Source organism: Grammomys surdaster, unplaced genomic scaffold, assembly GCF_004785775.1.
Source record: "Grammomys surdaster isolate TR1022 unplaced genomic scaffold, NIH_TR_1.0 126298, whole genome shotgun sequence".
Lineage (NCBI taxonomy): Eukaryota > Metazoa > Chordata > Mammalia > Rodentia > Muridae > Grammomys > Grammomys surdaster.
In genome coordinates, this window is record NW_021621098.1 from 5,328,974 (window position 1) to 5,346,524 (window position 17,551).

The following is a 17,551-nucleotide window of genomic DNA, read 5'->3' on the forward strand; positions in this document are numbered from 1 at the left end:
CCAGGCAGCACAGTGAAGTTGGCCTTTGTGGTGGGTATGAGGCCACAAGTGTGGAGTGTCATATGCACAAAGGTGATGTCCTGCCCTGTAGGAAGCCGCGTTTGCGCTGGCAGAATCCGCCATTGCAACATGGCGCTGTCGGCCGTAATTTTTCCTAGTAAACAAGTAAATTGCACATGTGCCATGGTAAAAGCCCGCCAAAGTTAAAGCCCATCCCACAGCATTTTGGCGCGCAATGAGTAAGCAGCCAATCAGAGGTGAATACACCGCTCTAAGGGTATATAAACAGTGCTTTCCCGGGCCTGGGGTCTTCCACCATTTTGTTTTTTGGGAATAAACGTGTTCCTACGGAAGGATCCTGATGTGTGTCCGCGTGTGCGTTCTTGCTGGCGAGACGATTACACGCGCGTCCCACACTGCCCCTCATCACCTCCAATCATGAGCGTGGGAGAGCTTGTCCTGCCCCTCACCAACTACAGCACTCCAGAGAACAGGCTCTGCACCTAGCCTGGACACCACAGCAGAGCTGACCCTAATGGTGGGAGCACAAGTGAGCCAGCCCTGAGGGTGAGTACAGGAGAGCTGGCCCTTCCGTGAGGTGGCAGGTGGGTATGGGGTGAGGGGGACTGTGCTCTACCCCTTCACCCCTTGCCACCTGAGGCAGTCAGGAGAGCTGACCCCAGGTCATGAATGCAGGAGAGCTGTCCCTACCCCTTACCAGCTGCAGCACTTGGGAGAGCAGATCCTGCATCTTTCCTGGACACCAAAGTAGGGCCAGCCCTGGTCAAGGGTGTGTGGGTGAGCCAGCCCTGAGGGAGAAAGTGCAGGAGAGCTGGCTCCACCATGTGTCAGCTGTGGGGTGGTGTGAGTTCAGGCATGGCCCCCCTCCCTTGCCCCTCACCACATTCGGCAGTCAGGAGAACTAGTCCTAGGGTCATGAGATGTCAACTAGCCCTGTCCATCACTGGCTACAGCACTCAGAAGAGCAGGTCCTGTAGCTCACCTGGGCAGCACAGGATTGCTGGCCCTGGTCTACAGGGAGAAAGTAAGTCAGCCTCAAGGACAAAGAAGAGTTGCCACCTGTCTGCCATGGGGCAGCCTATGTGGGGCTTGTGGGGGGGAGTGATGCCCTCCCTGCCTTGCCCCTCACTACATGAGGCAGTCAGTAGAACTGGCCCTGTGGTCATGAAAGCGAGTGAGCTTGTCCTGCCCTGTCTTGCCTCTCTCACTCAGGAGAGAGGGCCCTGCACCTCAACTGGGCAGCATAGCTGAGCAGGCCCTGGTGGAAGGGGGTTAGGTGAACTGGCCCAGAGGGCTAGAGCTCAGTACAGCTGGCCCCACTACTCATCTGATACGAGGTGGTATGGGTGTGGGCTGATGTCCTCCCCCTCTACTCCTTACCACCTGCAGTAGCCAGAGAGCTGGCCCTGGGGTTATGAGAGCGGGAGATCTCTCCCTGTCCCCTCACTGTCTGTAGCACTCAGGAAAGTGGTCCTTGCCCTGAGCAACACAGTGAAGCTGGCCCTGATGGTAAAGGCATAGGTGAGTCTGCCCCAAGAGTATGAGAGTGGGAGAGCTGGCCCAGCCCCTCACGGGCTGCAGCACTTGGGAGAGTGGGCCCTGTGCCTTGCCTGGACAGCACAGTAGCACTGGCTATTGAGGTGTGGGTGCCGGTGAATGGGCTCCAGAGGACATAAGAGCAGGAGAGTTAGCACTGCCTCCTGCAGATCATGGCATCGGGTTACCTAGCTGGCTGGCACAGTGCTGGAAAGCTCACCCTGGTACAGATAGAGGAGACCCAGTGTGATGACCAGTTCAGCTACCACACAGGCCCAGATCCAGGGCTCTGAGTTGACTCACCTCAAAATCTGTAACATCTGCAAATGGTTTGGATGTGTAAGGGGCTGAACCTGCTAATCTAGGGCTGCAGGACACAAGGCAGCAACGGAGTGACCTGGAGGAGTCCTGGTGTCACAGAGGCCAGAGGTCTCAGGCCAGACTGGTGACTCATTGAAATGAACATTTACAAGTGTGGTCAGAGAGGCAAACTGTGGGACACACTGTGACACAACAGCTTCCATGATGAGATGATTTTATGCTTTAGTTGTTGTTGTTGTTGGATTGTGTTTTATGTTGGTGAGGACATTGCGAGGGCAAAGGGCAAAGGGATGGGAGATAACTGAGCAGTGTATAATGTGAAGCTCATAAGGAATCAATAAAAAGTTAATTTTAAAATATGGTAGACATGGTGGAACTGAGACAGGCCTCAGCAGCCAGCCTTGGGGAGTTCCAGGCCAGTAAAGGACTGTGTTCTAAAACCAAGGTGGACAGCACCTGAGAAACAACAGCTGAGGTCAGGCTGTGCCTCTACACACACAGTACTCTCCTACACATGTACACACATACAAATATGAACACATATACTCACACATACAGAAATAGACTACACAAGGACCATCAAATAAAATTGGAAAACAAAACACAGCACAGCACAGCACAATAGTGTGAACACTATCTGTGGTAGTTCCCACTCTGAATCCCAGAACTTAAGAGGTAAAGGCAGGAAGACCGGGAGTTCAAGGTGGTGATCTTTTGCTACATAGAAAGCGTAAGGTCAGATACGATTACAAGAGATGCTGTCTCAGAACAACATGGAAGAGGTGTTTTGTTTTGCTTTGCTTTGCTTTGCTTTGCTTTGCTTTGCTTTGCTTTGCTTTGCTTTGCTTTGCTTTGCTTTGTTTCTTAAAGAGAATCTAAACTATATGTGGTGGTAGGGCATATAACAAACTGTAAAGACACAGTGCCTCCAGGCTGCTTGTTGAGAACAGCCTATGCAGAAACACAGTGAATGGAAGCAACATCTTTCAAGGGTGAAGGTGAAAATGAAACTGTCCAGTAGTCTTCATTTGGTTAAAAAATATGCTTTACTATATTGTATGAATGTTTTTCAATTTAAAATATCATTCCCAGTCAAACCAAAACAGGGCTGGGGGAGGACTAGCCAGTTTCAGCCCTTGCCTTTCTGAGCAAGCGGCCCAGAGCTATGTGTATCATTTTCAACCTAAACGCAAAAACTCCACCCCAACTGATGGACTAGATCATCCGCTCCTGCACCTTGGCAAGTTGGGTCAGATCATGAAAACATGTGACCATACCATAGAAGGTATTATCCCTTTCTTTGTATTTGTCCAAGATGACACTTGCCATTAAGAATGAGCCAGGAGGAAGCCACAGACTATCTACCTTTCTACTGGCACTGTCATCCACATAGTAACTTAGCCAAAGGGATCTATAGATGTAATTTTAAAAACCATGCTTGCTCCTTGCCCAGTGTCACAGCCACACTATGCTCCAAGATCAGCTGCCAGCAATGTCCATCTTATTCAGTCCCCATGGAGCTAGCTTCGCCAAGCCATCCTGGTCTCACTCCGCTCCACCAAATTGCTATCTCTGGCGCTTTTCCCATGAACTCTTTTCCACCAGCCAACTACCCCACAGCTAGCTCCACCAATGTCTCCTGCCCACCTGAGCCACCACAGATGGAAAACAACAGATAGTTCTAACACTTTAAAACCAGCCAGATAACACAACTGCTGGACACAGACTCTATTGCCCTAAATTCATCACCAATCCTATGTCAGAATTCTACCAGTGGTGGAGGTCGCCATCGGTTTTAGTCACCTCCAGCCCTTACATGGCCATGGCATACATGCTCCTCTCCCCAAAGCCTAGCCAGAAAACCCTCTCTTTCTCTTCCTCTCTCCTCTCTCCTCTCTTCTCTCTTCTCTCTCTTCTCTCTCTCTCTCTCTCTCTCTCTCTCTCTCTCTCTCTCTCTCTCTTCCCTTCCTATTCCTCCAGGGACCTGGAAAACTCCATCCAGCAATTAGCTTCCACCATCTTTATTGACACAATCAAGAAACAATTTGGGAAACAACACCTCCACCTACATATAGAAGGAATGGCTTGGAAGACAATGGCAACTGGAGATGGATTCATGGACCTGAGATAGTCAGTGAGATGGGACTAGTTCCTGAAAGGGTGTTACAAAGGGAGAGTCTCCTATGGGGTTGCTGGAAGAAAACACATGGTAAGGAGTAGCATTCTCTTTTCCAGTTGCCTCTTGAAATGCAGGACATTGTTTTCTGAAAATTCTTCTTTTGGAGAGCCACAGGGAGCATTACAACAGCCAACTCAACAAATACACACATGCTGCCAAGAAGGGTCTAGAACCCCAAAGCAGACAAGCAGACGGGAGCTCTGGCTGAAGCTAGATGGGCCAACTCTGTCTTTGGATCACGTTTCAGTGAAGCTGTTGTTGAAAACCTTAGTTTTGGAGTCAAGCCCTGGAAACACACGTCCACCTCCAGCTGAGAACACGGATAAACAGTAAGCCTATGGATGTTAGATGTTAGAGGGTGTAAGGGTAAGGTTGAGGAAGGGAGTGGGATAAGATGGTAAAAGTTCATCTTCTGCGGGTCCTACATGTCAAACCCTAACTGTAAAAATAGCTCTTCCTCTGTTCACGTGGGTAGAAAGCCACGAGGAGATAGGGAGATAACTGGGAGACTTAGATAATACACACACACACACACACACAACTTCCTGAGGCTACATTCCTGATAGTGAAAAGTCAGAAATCTGTGGGAAATGGGACACTCTAAACAAATACAGTGGCATTTCAGTTTATTCCTTAGTCACAAAAAAGAAAGAACGTAATTAATGCTTTCCCAAGCATGCCTTCTGTGCACTGGGGGGCTCAAACTGCATCTGAGATGTAAACCTTGCTTGTATGAAGGAGAGACCCTTGTGTGATTCAGCAGAACTAAATGTTTACTTACCTAATGACAGCGCAGGTCCAAGGAGCACCAATTAGAGACAGCAGGTCACGTTACCCCACCTGAATCTCACGGGATAGACATCTCTCTGCAGGATGATGGACATCACGAAATGCATTTGCTCATTACATCATTCAACTATCACTTTTACAAACACACACACACTCATTCTCCTCTCTAGCCTCTCCTTCTCTTATATGGACCAATAAAGTTTACTCTTTCTCCTTTTGCAGTCCATCTCATATGGTCTATATCATGTCATAAAAGGCATGTATGTGTACGTCTGCCATCTGGTCATACTCTGTCCTTTAAGCAAGAAAAACCATCAACCACATAAAAAAATAAAAAGAAACTAATACTCAACATCAACAAGTTGCCCATTCCAACAAATTTTACTGTTCTGTCTGAGATACGGGAGCCTTGAAAGAATCCAGAACTGGGCTGGGAACTCACTTTCAAAAGGAAAATGTTATTTTTAAGGGTGAATGTACTCAAAGACTTTCAGTGCAAATGGGAATACATCATGGCATCTTCCTCCAGGAGGAAATAGGATGATAACAGAAGAGACGAGTCAGCACTATTGTGGTTTGCTTCCTGTCACTGTGCAACCAGCAGGGACACAAAGCATTGTGGTATAGGAGTTTCAGTTTACAGGTCAGAGCCTGTCATCCAGGGAAGCTCAGGCAAGAACCAGCCTGCTAAAACAGAAGCAGGAGAACCTGAAGAGCACTGCATGCTGACTTCCTCTCTGTGGCTGGCTATGTTTGCTTTCTTAAACCATCCAGGTTCATCTGCTCAGGTGTAACACTGTCAATAGGGGTCTGGGCCCTCCCACATTAATCGGTAATCAAGAATATGTCCCACAGACTTGCCCACAGTCCAGTCATGTTGGGGGTTGGTTCTAATGCTTTGTCTTAATTCAGCTCCCAAAAGCCATGCTTCCGGACACTGAGGGTTCATGCCTCCCAGCTGTCTTTGATTGCTAATAAAGAATTTGCTTTATAGCCAATGGCTGGGCAGGGAGATGGAAGCAGGACTTTTAGATTGTGCAGGTAAGGGACTGAGGGGGAAGAAGAACAGACAGAGTCACCATGACAGGAAAGCAGAGAGATCAGACTTAAGGTCCCGCAGACATATAAGAATCAAGGTAAGTGGCCACAGGAGCTACTCACCTGACTGGGTCTGGAGCAGCAAAGATAAAGTATAGATTTAGAAAATGTTAATTAAGGATTACCAGAGGGGGATGTGTGCTAGCTGAGGGGAGGTTCAGGAAGTGCCCAACCATTGAAGCTAGTAAGACATCTTAAAAATATTGTTCTCTATATGTGTGTGAGCATGTGTGTGTGTGTGTGTGTGTGTGTGTGTGTGTGTGTGTGTGTGTGTGTATTTGTGAATCCAGAGCTCTTGGACAGGTAGCTAGAAGCACAGTCACCGACCTGGGAGCCAGAGTGGATTAACTATTCACCATTACATAGTCTGACAGGGGTACTTTCTTATGTGAGTATCTTTGTTAGGGTTTTACTGTTGTGAACAGACACCATGACCAAGTGTTATTAAGGACAATATTTAATTGGAGCTGGCTTACAGGTTCAGAGGTTCAGTCCATTATCATCAAGGTTGGAGCATGGCAGCATCCAGTCAGGCATGGTGAAAGAGGAGCTGAGAGTTCTACATCTTTATCTGAAGGCTGCTAGTGGAAGACTGACTTCCAGGCAGCTATGATGAGGGTCTTAAAGCCCATGCCCACAGTGACACACCTACTCCAACAAGGTCACACCTCCAAATAGTGCCATTCCCTAGGCCAAGCATATTCAAACCATGACAGTGAGGTTCTTTCTTCCCAGGTGACTATATTTTGTGTCAAGTTGACAAAAATTAACTTCCTCGAGAACTGAGAAAATGGGCCTTACAGTCAAAGTAGACACTGACACAACATGTCCAAAGGTAGAGATGGGATAGCCTGTTCGTTAACTCAGCTGAGTTGATGTCTGGATGATTCTTGTGTGACGGCTGCATATTCAGCCACCAGTATGTAATTACAGCAGGCTTATAAAGTTACCTAACCTGTGGAAATCTGTAAGTGGAAAAGATATTATTGACATTCTTAAGCAACCTTACTACCAAAGCTGAGTGATAACCTTTTCTTATTGTGTGTAACTTGTGGATATTGGCCGGGGGTTGGGGGGATAGAGAGACACATCATACATGCCACGGTAACTACAGTGGACATCAGAAGACAAGTTTTGGAAGTTGGTTCTCTCCTTCAGCCTCCTTGAGGGTCTGTCTCTCTTGTTTCTGCTTGATACTCCAGGCTAGCCTGACTTCAAGATTAAAGGTGAATTGGGAAAATGTAAATTAAAACCACTTTGAGATTTCATCTCACCCCAGTGAGAATGGCCAAGATCAATAAAACAGTTCATGCTGATGAGAATGTGGAGGGAAGGGAGAACATTTATTCATTGCTGTTGGAAGTGAAAATAGTAGAGGTTCTACAAAAACCAGCATCGAGTTTCCTGAAAAAGCTAAAAATTGACCTACCACAATATCTAGCCATACCACTCTTGGTTATATACCCAAAGGACTCTAAGTTCTAATGTGGAGAGACTTTCTCATCCACATTCATTGATGGTCTATTCATAATAGCTGGAAATTGGAAACAGTCTACCAACAGATGAATAAATAATGGAAATGCAGTACATTGTACAGTGGAATAGTATTCTGTTATAAAAAAATGAAATGAAATTTGCAGGTGGATAGATGCAGCTAGAAACAACCATCTTGAATGAAGTAATGCAGACTGCAAAAGATTCATACCACATGTTTTCTCTTAAATGTAAACCTTAGCTTTAGATTTGTGTGCCACAATCAAAATAATCATAGATGCTGGATGCCTAGTAAAGGATCTCTCAAGGAAAGAGAAATAGAATGTAGTGATATGGAGAGATAAAGGGGAACTAGGTCAGAAGCATTAAATAAGGAGGGTGATGGAAGCACAGGGCAGAGGAGTAAATATGAGCAGGGATAACTAACACTACAGAGCTTTGGAAAAAAACATATAGAAACCTAGTACTGTAGAAGCTTCCTAAAATATATAAATATATAACAGGAATCAAAATAGAGTCATCATATAATGGGAGAACACCATTCCAACTAGACATCTTATGCTACCATTAAAACCTCCAGTGCCAGGAATGGGTAACATTGTATTGAGCCTTGGCCAAAGGGACCTCATGGATTCCCGAACACCACAGGCTATGGTCAAGGCTGTTGCTTACTCTCCATAACCTAATCATAAGGCTCTATTGCTAAAGACAACACATATGTCATCAAAACCTACTGACCAGCATTCATGGTCCTGGAAGTCACTCTGCATGCTGCCAGAGGGGGGAAAAAAGGAAACAAAAGTATCTCCTAGCTACCAACCATATGCCCTACAACAGTGGCCTGCCTGCCATCAACCATGTGGCCTACAACAGAGACCTGCCTGCCACTAATCATGTGGCCTATAACAGTGACCAGACTACAGAGTGTACTGGTGCAGTATTGGCATGAATGTTGTGGGAGCAGCCAACCACTTTTTGCTTGTTGAGGCCCACCATTCCAACAGATGAAGTCCATACACTATACTGCTGAAGATGCCAGAAACCTCACAGGCCCTGGGGGGGAACTATTACTATGATTTTGGTAAAGGAACACAGCAATAAAATTATTTCTGATGCCAGGCAGTGGTGGTGCACGCCTTTAATTCCAGCACTTGGGAGGCAAAGGCAGGCATATTTCTGAGTTCGAGGCCAGCCTGGTCTACAGAGTGAGTTCGAGGACAGCCAGAGCTATACAGAGAAACCCTGTCTCAAAAAAAAAATTATTCCTGATGACATACTACTATTCCCATAGATCATCCTCACTCAACCTACATCAGAGAAGCTCTTTCTTGAACGAGATGGAAATTTACACAGAGACCCATAACTGGACAATATACAGAGAGTGAGAGACTTTGGAGCACTCAGTCCTACTCATGATTATCTTTATCAAAGCCCTCCTGTTGCAGGATATTTGCTCAAACCATGAATCCCGAGATTGTGTTATTTGCTGAAAACACCTGTTTCTAGTTGTGGTGTGGCTCAGCCTCTACCACACAACTTCAATCCCTCTAGCTGGAATATAGACACACCTTTAGTACACACCTTTAATCCCAAACAATGAAGGGAAAGTTAGTTTGTAGAAGGAAGCATCCATGTTTTTTAAAAAGTAATGTCTAGCAGTGCTAAGAGGAAAACTCATAGCTCTGAGTGCCTCCAAAAAAAAAAAAAATGGAGAGAGCATACACTAGCGACTTAACAGCACACCTGAAAGCTCTAGAAAAAAATAAAGCAAATACACCCAAGAGGAGTAGAGGACAGGAAATAATTAAACTCAGGGCTAAAATCAACCAAGTAGAAACAAAAAAATCTATACAAAGAATCAACAAAAACATGGGCTGGTTCTTTAAGAAAATCTTTCTTTTTCTTTCTTTCTTTTATTCTTTTGCTCTTTCTTTGTTTTTTTCTTATCAAATATAGTCTAACAGGAGTCAAACTGAAAAAGGAAACTTCAGTTGAGAAAATGTCTCCATCAGATTGTCTAGTAGGCAAAAGATCAGTGAGTATTTTCTTGACTGATGATTTACTATTGCAGGTGCCATCCCTGAACAGCTGGAATAAGAAATCAGACTACACAAGATAGTAATTCTATTCCTTCCTGACCTCTTCTTCAGTACCTGCCTCAAAGTTCATGTTTGATTTCCTGTTCTGACTATCAACCATAGTACTGTAAGATATAAGAGGAAATAAACTCTTTCTTCTCCTCCCCCCAAAAAATCATCTAAAAAAAAGTAATGTTTAATTGAGTGGTAGACAAAGTGATGAATCAGAGAAAGATTTGACAAAATAGGATATGCTCAACTCTCATGAAATGAGAGAGGAAAGAGAAGCTACTTAAGAGAGGAGAAAAGAGGAAAAAAGGGGAGGAGGCAGGTTTACTGGGAGAGTTTTACAGAGACAGGTTGAAGAGAGAATAAGGTAGACACAGGTAAAGACAGAATGAACCAGAGAATAAGAAGGAGTCAGAAGATTAGAACAGATTGCCAGAGTTAGTTTGAGGCCAAGCAAAGCAAGTCAGGAGAGACAGAAAGAGAGAGGCCAGTTTGAATCAGTCAGCTGGGAGAAGAGTTTGAGCAAAGAACAGCTGAATTGAACCAACCAGCCATAGCTCTGAAAAAACTAGAAATGGTGAGCTTATCCAGCAATAAGTCTCAGAGGCTGAAAACATTCTAGGTCTAGGTTAGATTGTACAGAATTAGGCCTAGATTAGCAGATGGAGGCAGTAAGCCTGAGACAGCAACTCCATCAGGTGAATAAAAGCTGCATTTATTTCTCCCATGGAAGAGAAGTCCCTTCAAGAAGATTCAGTGCAGATTAGTACCTAGTGCACTCAGTAGTTCAGGGAGTCACAAGCTCACAGGCAAAAGAACTACAAAGCTAACCCCATATCTAGAACTGCTTTGTGCTAGTTTGTGCTGGTGTCATTGACTGTTGAGCATATTTGAAGACATACCAACTTATTTCAGTTACTACAGATGTTAGACTAGGAACTTGTTGGATTTCTATGTGAGTATGTGGTGCCGTAATGCAAGGAACTGCTGTCAAACCAAGACATTTTGTGGTCTTTAAAGGGCCATGACTCATGAATGGCTCATGAGTAAACTAGCTCCTATTCTGTTTGAATGAAAAGCTGTTTTTTGGTAAAGGTAGAGAGGCATGTACAGCAGAGGCTAGACATAAGTTCTTAATTGTTCTTCTCTGATGGGGACATGTGCATATGCCTTCATTCTCCTAGCAGTTACAATGGCATTAGTATCACCAACTAGAGACATTCATACAAGCCTAGATAGCCAGGGTTTATGTGCTTGCACGTGCACATACATACAGGTATGCATGCATGTGTGGTCATGTGTAGGCCATAGTGAATTTTAGGCATCTTCCTCTGTTTCTCTACCCTATTTTTTGAGACAGTTTCTCACTGAGCCTGGAAGTCACCCTTTCAGCTAGATTGACTGACCAGTGACCTCCAAGGTCCTCTTGTCCCACCTGCCTGCTTGTTTGTTTAATGTGGGCTCTAAGGAATGGAGTCCAGTTTCTCATACTCATGTGGAAAACTCTTTACTGGACTATCTCCAAATTCCAGTGCCCTGGATGCTTACTGAACACCAGCTTGGAGTGCCCACATGGCTGAGTTCATCACTCTCCAGCCTCTACAGAGCTCAAATTATCAAAGGGCAGGACTGGGAGGCAAGGAGGGAGGGGGCTGCAATCAGGATATAACATGAATAAATAAAATAAATTTTTTTTAAAAAAATTATCATCCTAGCACCCAAGACCCCATTATTAATCAATCACATTGCCAGCAAAGATACCAGGTTAAGGGAGCTTCTAGCAGGCAAACTATTCCAAGACTTTAAACATTGTCTTCTAGATTCTGACCAAGGGCTAAAATTTTCTTTGAAATAGGTAGAGCTCAAGCAACCTGGGCCTGGTGCAATTCAATCATTTATTGCTTATTTCTCATCCTCCAGTCTCCCAAACTGCATGAGCACAGAGCATGTCTGACTGGAGAGCAGATTGGAGTGTTCTGGGCCCTGGCACATGAGGGACTGTGCTCCCCACACTGTCCAGTGGCCCCTTCTGGATCTCCCTCCCCTACCTGGTGGTTTGAAAACTCTCCACAAGGTTGAGGGCCACAAGACAGAGGCAGTAAGACCAGAACTAACTGCTTTCTAAAAATCTACTGACCTTAAACAACAAAGAAAACTCTGTAACTGTACTCTTAGAAGCTAGGACTTATCCAGAAGCTGAAATTATGTCAAAAAAGAACCCCAAAAATCAAAAACCAAAAAAAAAAAAAAGTCAAAGCAAAGGAGATACAAGTTCAAAATTAAAAAAAAAAAAGAATAAAAGAGAGTATACAATGTGGCTCGGTGAGTATAGGCACTTGCAGCTAAGACTTGTAGCCTGAGTTCAATCCCCTTCTATAAAAAATGTATCTGAAATGATGCAGATAATCCTGCACTGTTCACAGAGCAAATACCTGATCAGCACTCCGGGTGGATCTCACACTGACCCTGTAGACCTTATCTTCGGAGGCAGCAGGCTTGTGGGTCTCATCTCACAAGACAAAGTCACAAAGTGTTTATCAGCCTCCGTTTCCTTCCCCTTCACACTGGGTGCCTACTTCGGAGGCTGGAATTAAGTTATATGAACCGGCTACTATACTGTCTCTTAACTAGCAAGGACCTTGGAAGTTGACTGGTCATGAGCACCGGCCAGTTTTTGAGAGGGACGTTGAGGCTGTGGAAGAATGTGGATGCATCCCAGTGCCTCTTGTTAGGAATGAAATTTGAACGAGCAAAGGCAGAGGCTGAGCAGATCAGCACATAGATTCTATCCACAGCACTCATGATTAAAAACATGATTAGCTTCAGCTGATTAGCTTAGTGGTGAAGGAAATGCTTGCTTATCCAGTGTATGTGAAGCCCTGGGATTAGTCCTTAGGACAGTTGTGGGAGAATCATTAGCAATGATTTGCAGGCTCTGAGTGGAAAAATTAGAAAATCAACTCAACTTTCAACTTTAGGTTATATATGTATAGCTATCACACACACAGAGTCTTTTTTTTTTTTTTTTTTTTTTGGTTTTTCGAGACAGGGTTTCTCTGTGCAGTCCTGGCTGTCCTGGAACTCACTCTGAAGACCAGGCTGGCCTCAAACTCAGAAATCCGCCTGCCTCTGCCTCCCAAGTGCCGGGATTAAAGGTGTGCGCCACCACCACCAGGCACACACACAGAGTCTTGAACATGGCTTATTTTTGTTATCGTTCAAAGAAACAGGGTCTCACCATGGAGCTCTGGCTGGACTGAACTCCATATATACTGTAGGTTGGTATCAAACTCCACCTGCCTCTGCCTCTCAATTGCTGAGATTAAAGGTGTGTATCACCATGCCTGGCTCATCAACCCCAGAAATACTGTTCATGTCCTCTTGAGACAGGGACTCTCATTGGCTTGTGACTCATCAAGTGCACACCATCATACCAAATATTTTAGAAACTTCTTTAAAAATTAAACTATAATTGAGTCATTATCCCCTTTCTTTCCTCCCTCTAATCCTTCCCATGTATCCTTCTCCCTCTCAAAGTTGTGGTCTCTTTTGTTCCTGTGTGTATCCTTAAATTATAAACACAACCTGGTCAGTCCTTTAATGTTACTTGTATGTATATGCTGTCAGGGCTGACCATTTGATATTGGATAACCAGCTGGGGGCTCATCCCAGGAGGAAACTATTTCACCCATTCCAAGGATTCCTTAGTTGCCTACAGTCCATTGTCTATAGGTGGGGCTCTATGAGTGTTTCCCCTTCAATGTTAGCATGTCTACTGACATCATACTTTTTAAGGTCTTATTTAAGCAGCCATATTGTTGAGGTTTCATGGTTGAATCATCTATTGCAAAAAGAAGTTTCTTTGATGAGTGGTGAGAGCTACATTTCTCTGTGGGTGTAAGGACAGTTAGAATATTGTTAGGAATGATGATGTTTTAGTAAGTGACACTATCAGGTCCTCTCTAAGATCCTTGATCTCACTATCCCTGGGTAGTTGTCTAGGTTTTCAGTACCAAGCATAATTTCCCTTTCTTGAGCATGACTTAAGGCCAATTAGAGATCTGTTGGCCACCAACAATTTATGAACACCACTATTGCATCCTTAGGGTTACTATGCCATGTTACCCATCTTTGTGGTTCATAGGTACCACAGTTGAGTAGGACTATTGGTAGCTTCTCTGCTTAGGAAGTTTACATAGCACCTTGGTACCATCAAAGCCAGCCACCAGGAAGGTAGTCTGTGAGTCAGATCCAGCTCAAGTCCACCAGGTCTTTTATGTGAAGTGCATGGTATCTTCAGCAGTAAGGACTTACCTTCAACTTCTGGGAGACAACCAAAAGCAATGCCAATTGCTTACATTATTTTCTATTTGTGCCCAGTTTTTTCATGTGGATTGTGTGTTCAGACCCCCACCTTAATACAGCCAGTACATTACTATCTCAATTATTTCCTGACCGCTGTGCAGGGCTTCTAGATATATATCACTTATGTATCCATCAGGATTTTGAAACAAGTGTGAGCCCCCATGACCAATCAATGCTGAGCTGGAGCTAGAACCCAGGGCCTTGTACATGATAGGCAAGCACTTTACCAACTGAGCAACAGTCCAACCTTTATATCTATGTGTTATGAACCAAGATGGTGACAATTGTATTCATTTTCTGTGGGACTGCATAAGGGTATCCTGGGTCATGGTTGAGCAGGTACCTAGAACCCCGAGATTCTCCGTGGAATTCTGCGTGAGAACCGGCAGGAGTTTGGTCCCTCCCATCATCCAAGATCCTGAAAAGCAGTCACATAGGCCAGGCTATAGGCCTCAGGCCCTAGGGATTTACATACTAATGAAGGCCAGAGGGCAGAGCAAATTAAACATTCCTCCCCCAGATCCTCCCCCTTTCTCCCTCCCTATATAACTTGGGACTGCCCTGAGTTTTTGGGGGGTACGCCTAGATCCATCTATTATCTGCCATGACAATAAACCTGTTTGGAACCAAGGACTTCCTCGTGTTACTGGGGCCTGCCGCCACCAAGGCCCTCAGGCCGCTAGAACCATAGGATCTTCTTCCCTGATGTGGGACCCGCCACGGAGGCGGAAGCCCCTCCGGGGCTTGCGCCGCTGTGGCGGCCTTTTTAAATTTTCCCCACAACTTTCATTCCAGACTTTTCAGAGAGATAATTCTAAGTCATAAAATTTACCTTCAAGAAGTGTACCGTTTAGTGATTTGAAGTACAGTGTTGAGCAATGAAATCCAGTAATATTTTAATCATTCCAAAAAGAAACATGTTCACATTCCCTCATCCCAAATCCTGTCTGACATGTACTTTATGTCTTTCCCCCTCTTCTGGGCATTTCATAGGAAAAAAGAATCAAGCATGTGGCCTGTGCAGCTGATTTCACCTGGTGTGTCCTCAGACTCCTCCCTGTTGTGTGAATTTGTACCTCATTCACTCTCACCTGTGAGCACTCTCCTCCATGGCCCAGAGCTTGAAAACCATGGTCAGTCAGTGACATCCTCCCTTCCTTCCACTGCTGGTTTCTTGTTTCACTTTCCTGTCTGGATGTCAGTGAATCTTCTACTTTATCTTAGGTTATCCCATACATACCATAATGCTTATCTGATCCTCTCCTCCTCTTCCTTTTCCTCTTCCTCATCCTCCCCCTTCTCTAATTTTCCTTCTCTTCTTCCTCTTCCTCATCTTTCTCCCTCCTTCTTTTCTTTTTTTTTTTTGGTTTTTTGTTTTTTGGTTTTTTGGTTTTTCGAGACAGGGTTTCTCTGTGTAGCCCTGGCTGTCCTGGAACTCACTCTGTAGACCAGGCTGGCCTCAAACTCAGAAATCCACCTGCCTCTGCCTCCCAAGTGCCGGGATTAAAGGTGTGCGCCACCACCACCCAGTCCCCTCCTTCTTTTCAAGGAAGTTTCTATCCCTTTGAGATTTTTTTTCCCTTGTCTCTAGCTTTTCCTTTGCCCAATTTAATGCAACTGAGTTCTCAGAAATTAAGCATGGGATGCAGGCTCACAGCACTCAGCAGGTCACTAGAGCAAAAGCTAGCACCAGGAAAATGAGGTGGAGCAACAATGCTTATGTTCACGGACAGAAGTAAAGGGAAAAAGAAATGTCTTGCCAATTAGAAAACCAAGTTAGACTTGAATGGCATTGTTGCCTACCCAAGTGCCACTGGTACCTGGCTCTCTCTCCCTCTGTATTTGCATCCAATTAGGGAAATCTGTTCTATTTAACTGACTAAATATACTCAATCCCTCCATTCAGGTCAGGGTTGGGAGTAGAGTTCAGGAGCAAGTCATATGTTCAGGATGTTCAAGACCCTCAGTCTGATCCCCAGTGTGTCAGTACCTTGCACATACTGAAGAGTGAGCACCCACAGAGTGGGTGGGGTCACTCAGTTTATTGCTTGGCTTTTCTCTTCCTACACTTTGGACTGAGACTATATTGACTGTAGACCCATCTGCCTCCCATTGTAGCCAATGACTAACACACACAAAACGCTATCTATTTCAATGTATTGCATGTTAAGCTTCCAACCAAAGACAGCTCATACACTACATCATTTCTTCCACAAATTCCCAAAGATGATTCTCTCATTTTACCCTAAATTCCTCTATACTGTTTTTTTCTGACTTCTCTCCCTTTTCCTTTGTGATCTAAACCAGGAGTTGGCAAACTGCAGCCCACAGACCATAGTTTGGCTAACAACTAAGAACTATTTTTCATATTTCTATGATTGAAAGAGAATTACAAAGAATAATCTTATGACATAAGAAATTCAAGTTTCAGTTTCCAGATAGTCTTGCCAGAACAACAGACACCATTGCTTGCATATTTTCTATGGCCAATTTTACATTACAATAGAATTGAGCCCTTATGATAGACTACTTGGCTCACAAAGCACCAAATATTTAATATCTAGGGAAAAGGTTGCCTGTACTCCTTGACAAGACATGTGGTTCCCTTTTTTATTTGTTTAGAATGAAGCAATATTTGGAAATCAGCCCATAACCCATTTTGAGACATACGAGCTAAATCTTCCTCACTAGCCTTCCAGCTTTAATTTTGCTGACATGCATGACAATAGAAAATATTAATGAATAAAAATGAGGAGATGCCCACTCCTAGGTATGGTTAAAGTAGAAGGGTTTTATCATAGATTTGAAGGAAGTACAACTTGAGGCATCTGGAGGGGTCTAGATTGGACCAGGCCATGAAAGGGTTAGGGGAGGAGGGAAGAAGGGAAGAGAAGAGAGGGCTAAGAGAGCAAAGAACAGATAGCCAGGAACCAAGGGGTGAGGCCCAGGGGAGATGAACGGGCAGATTTGTATAGGAATGTGAAGTTGGGGAGAGGGAAGGGAAGCTGGGATGGAGAGGTGTAGAGAAGGGGGCGGGGTGAGAAGTATTGGGAGGAGCCACAGTTACTGACTCAGCCTTGTCCTGGGTTTCTTTTGGGTCTGACAAATGCCAAGATGGCGTTTGCAAGTTTTATTTAAAAACATCCACTCAATCCCTGTATGCGTTCCCCACATCTCAGTAGAGACATGAGATAGCACCCTCAAGCTTCCAAAATCATTAGGAAGCAGTCATAGGATTCAAACTTAAAAGCCAGATGGTCTACTTCTTTTTAAATGTTTTATTCTTTGCTTCACATCATGTACCACAGTTCTGATCATCTCCCCATCCCCTACCTGCCCTTAGCCCTTGCAACCTTCCCCAAAATAAAACACACAACAAGAGCCAAAGCATAGACATCATCTCCTTACGGAAGCTGTAGTGTCACAGTGTGTCCCTCTGTCCAGACATCTTCACTTGCAGACATGAACTGAACTGCAATGGACTGCAATGAGCCACTGGTCTGGTTCAAGGTCTCCGGCTTCTGTGACATCAATACTGGATCCTCACCAGGACTCTTCCCTGTGTCAGAGATCCTGCAACGTTGGATCAGCAGGACTGGCCCTTTCGTATATATCCCAACCTTTTGCAGATGATATAGATTTGGAGGTGGACCAACTCAGA